Below are 4,727 nucleotides of genomic sequence, written 5' to 3'. Positions count from 1 at the left end.
CCCCGGCCCCCGGCCCCCGGCCCCGCCGTGCGCACGGCTCTGTCCGCGCCGCGGGGGGTCTGCCTTCCGCGCTGGCGCCGCGCGCTCCGGCCTCGGCTCCCCTCAGGCCGGCCGCGGCCGTGTGTGCTCCGTGACCCTCCGCGCGGCCCGCGCACGGGCTCGGGTCTCTGAGCAGCCGCCGGCCCCGGGAGGCCGGGACGGTTCACAAGCCGGAGATCCGCTCAGACAGCCCTGCCCCAGTCCTTTTTTTTAAGACTTTTTATTTTAAAGAAAGAGAGACGGCGTGAGCACGAGCGGGGGCGGGGCGGAGGGCGAAGCGGGCTCCCCGCCCGGCAGGGGGCCCGACCGCGGCCCGGAGCCCAAGACGGGGCCCAGGCGCCCCTCCCCCTCCAGGGTCTGTGTCCGCGCGACGGCCACGCCGGGCCCGCAGTCTGGCTCTCCCGCCCGGCTTCCACGGGCACACGGAGGGACGGGCCCCCAAGGCCGAGGGCCCGCGTCCGCGCCGGCGGCCGGACGTGCGCGCCGAGACCGGCTTGCGCGCAGGCCGCTCTTGCTCCTCTCGGGTCAAGTTCCGCCGCGACTGACTTCAGACGCCGCTCGGGAGCCGGCCCTTGAAGGCCTCCGGAGGCCCACCGCTCGCTGGCCGCGCGCGCTCCCGACTCGAGCGGGAGCTGAGCAGCCCCGGGCGGGGCGCCGTCCGTCCCGGGCCCAGAGATGAGCGACCTCGAGCCACGTTTACCTGCACAACCTGGGCCGGAGCCGCCGCGGGGCTGCGGGCAGGAGTCACTGGGCGCCCCGAGGACGTGCCCGGCGCCCGAACGCCGCCCGCGGAGGACTCGCCCTCCCCCAGGCTCCTCTCGGGGCCTCCGCTGCTCGCCGCCCCGGCCGCGGCACCGGCACTTCAGCGGCCCGCTGCTGTGCCCCCAGCAACCGCAGGGAGGGGCCGGCCCGCCTACCGCGCGAGGGGGTCTCGGCCGGCCGCGTGTTGCTTGGGCCCCCGTGCGCGAGCTTCTGAGGAGACGGCACGTGTCCGCGGGCCGGGCGCGGCCGGGCCGGCGCGGCCGGGCGGCGGGCAGCCGAGGGCCCAGTACAGGTGGTTCTGAGCCCCAGCGAGTCTGGCGAGCCCGGACACAGGCACTTCCCGGGTGCGGGCTGCACCCTCACCGTCTAGTCACCTCGGAACTGCGCTGCGGGCCCTGGGCCTCGGGTTGAGGTCACCGTTAAGAACAGCGCTAACACCTCCGATCAGGTAAGGTAAACACCTGGACATGTTTTGGTAAGTTCATTGAAAACAGCGCACTTGTTGGGGCGCCTGGGGGCTCAGTCGGTGCAGCGTCTGCCTTCGACGTGGGTCACGATCGCAAGTGCCGGGATCGAGCCCCGCGTCGGGCTCCCTGCTCGGCGGGAAGCTGCTTCTCCCTCTCCTGCTCCCACTGCTTGTGTTCTAATAAATAATAAGCAAAATCTTCACAAAAGAATAGCACACTAGTAGCAGAGTGGGGGCGGGGACTCGGCGTGTATACCGACAGCAAGGCCGAGCCTCGCGAGTCTACGCGAACACCCCGGTGGGCCTACTCAGATCTGAAGGATTCTGAATGACGTGCGTCTAAGTAAGAGGATGCAGAGAGATCACGGTCATGTAAAAAACAGTACCGCTGCTAAGGAATGTCCGCTGGTTTGCCAGGGCCTCTCGGAGCATTTGGTTTTGGTCTTCGTAGCCAGCGGGGGACAGCGTGTGGAGTATTTTCACTTCACTCTTGACGGAGCACGTCTGTCTTCAGGCCCCACAGTAAGTGAGGGTGGAAGTGCATAAACTTGATTAATTTGCTTTTGAAATTCGCCACATTTAGCAGAACACAACTACGAAACCGTTGGAAGTGTTCAGGCCTTGGGATTTCTGCTTTAATGACCTTGGAGGACTAACAGAGAGACTGGCCAATAGTTCATTTTTGGTCCAGATGAGTGTTCAGTGTCCCAGGCAATATTCCCGATGTGGCCCGGGCCTGCCAGTCTGCTCCAGATCAACCACGGGTCCCTCCAGGGGCGTTCTGAGCGGGTTCACACACACGTGCCCGGGGCATCAGCAGATTGCTGACCACACAGCACCCCGGCTCACGCTGTCCTTCTGCAAATCCCACTGCAGAACTGCACGGAAATTCCCGCGGCCTAGAATGCAGAAGAGCTCCACTGTTGTTCACGGTTTGGGTGATCACGGACAACCGAATCTCAAGGCCACACTCTCCCCCACACAGTACCACTGGCTCGAGACTTCCCCGGGCTCAGAAAACCCGGGGCAAATGGCTTCTTTGGAGTCTGCACGCGTACGTTTGCAGGGCGTGGCTTCAAGCTCTCAGGGAGCCTGATTCTGCATCTTGCGTTAAGATCTAAGGTCTGGGTTGGTGGTCACCCCAGTGACCAAGTGCCCTGCAGATGTGATACTCCGACTGGACCCGCAGCCAACCCAGAGGCCCGCGTTGAGGCCGGCTGCAGACGCGGCTCCGGGGCTCAGTGGGGAGACGTGCTTGGCGACACCTCGGCACCAGCGACTCCACAGCCACGCTCGGGAGCTGGGGCAGGTCGCCCGCCGCGTGCTCTCCCTCAGATCCTGCCACTGCACCTACAGCGCTGGGAAAACACGTTTCTTTCAGTTGGCCGGGGCATCATTTCAACCGCGGGGAAACGCCCCGTAACCTGAGAACGTGAGCTGGAGGGGCGCAGACGGCCTCTGGAGGGACGGCGTCCCACACTGAACGTTACACCCAGCACGGCGGTTCTCCACGGACGCTGTGAGGGGAGAAGACACCTGGGGACATCCACAGGGGGATCCCACAGGTGAGGTGTGTCCTCTCCCTGGTAAGTCAGTCCGCCGTGCAGCGGGGCGTGCTAAGGGTACCCTCCCGGTTGAGGTCCTGTTCTGTTTCTTGAAGAGGATCCCTGACTGAGAACCAAGCCCTGTCCACTCGTGCACTTCGAGTATGAACTAAGATCAAGTTCACAAGTCACAGTAACTGGCGTTTAATAGTTTCCCCCTTTTTGGCAAAACCATTCTAAGCACCAGGTTAGCTGTTTAGGGATTTTTGCAAAAGTTGGCTCTTTGCTCAGGTATCTCCAAATATTGCTTTGAATAGCACACAGATACCGATCGTCTTTCTCCCCTTTTTTTTGTTTTCTTGTTGCTGTTTTTTAAACTTCTGACAGGATCCTAGCAGCTTGGATATCAGGTCTCCTGGTTCAGAAGTTTCTGTTAAAATATGGCAGATTTTCGGGGTGCCTGGGTGGCTCAGTTGGTTAAGCGACTGCCTTCGGCTCGGGTCATGATCTCAGGGTCCTGGGATCAAGCCCCGCATCGGGCTCCCTGCTCGGCGGGAAGCCTGCTTCTCCCTCTCCCACTCCCCCTGCTTGTGTTCCCTCTCTCGCTGTCTCTCTCTGTCAAATAAATAAATAAAATCTTAAAAAAAAAAATATGGCAGATTTTAAAATTCAGAGTATCTTCTCAGTCCCATCTTTTTGCTCACGCCTCAATCCTGCACCTGTTTCCCTAGTGACATGATGCAGCCTGCCAGGTCAAGGCTATGTTTACACTTAGGAGGTTACCAGTTTTACGTAAGAGTTTTTTTTAATATCCAGATAATATGGCAAAAACATTCCATGTGTGATTTGGAAAAACCGCAGTACTAGATGTTGCATAATGGTTTGATGTCTAATTCGGTAATTAGACTTTTCATCAAAAAAGACAGTTTATCAAGTTTCTTGTGATCAGTGAAACAGAGCAACTCCATGCCGACAGTCTGAAGTGGGACAGGGACGGCACGGTACGTGTTTGATCTCGGCAGCACCGGCCTATGCGGAGCCCCGGGGCGCACACGTTTACCCAGCAGTCAAGCCAGACCTTCACCAGAAGTGAACATGAACCTAATGTAATTTGTAGCTGCGGGGACCAGGGGCAGCTGGTTGCTCCCACAGACGACAAGCACATATGATGGGGGCCGGGAGGTGGGCGGGGGACGCTCTTCTTTTGCAACCCCAGCTGACACGAGGACAGCTGGGGGCATGACGCGGAGCTCCCCGTCCACCGACCGCTCCCCCGGTCACCACGTGGGTTTACTAGTTACTGTGCTTTCTCTGTCTCTGGAAAACCATTTCTGTTTACCCCAGCTGAGCAATTCATTTATTCATTTACGGAGCTATTTTACTTAAGTTTGGGTCTTTCAAAAAAAAAAGTAAATTACTCTGTATCAGGTTCTAAGCAGGACTGCTAGTACCTCCCAAACACTTAGAATGCATATCCTTGTTCTCTCTAGAGGGCACGCTTCCACATCCAAATTACCTACATTCTTGTGCAGATCCTGCTGCCTCACACGGCCAGGCCAGTGGTTTACAGGTTGTAGAGTTCTGACCCACAGGATCAGGAGGAGGGTAGCCTCCCGCCACCGGACTTCAAGCCACCCCACAGAAAGTACGCTGCCTCTCGGCACAGCCACCTCGCGAGAGACACAGGATACGGTTCTGAGCCAAGATGCACCACCACTGCATTTCGGACAAGGGACAGGATACATTTCAAGGGCCACAAAGTGAGCGTCCCTCTGTTGTAAAGAAAGTATACGTAACAAAACAGGAAGTTTTCAGATTTCCCTCAGTAAAACTGATGTGTGTCAAAGACTGAAGATGTTACACAAGTACACAAATAAATCGTCAAAGACAATCAAATCTACTTCTTAAAGTTCAGG

Source organism: Mirounga leonina, unplaced genomic scaffold, assembly GCF_011800145.1.
Source record: "Mirounga leonina isolate KUSES-001 unplaced genomic scaffold, KU_Mleo_1.0 Mir_153, whole genome shotgun sequence".
NCBI classification, from domain to species: domain Eukaryota; kingdom Metazoa; phylum Chordata; class Mammalia; order Carnivora; family Phocidae; genus Mirounga; species Mirounga leonina.
This window is presented reverse-complemented; position numbering follows the sequence as displayed.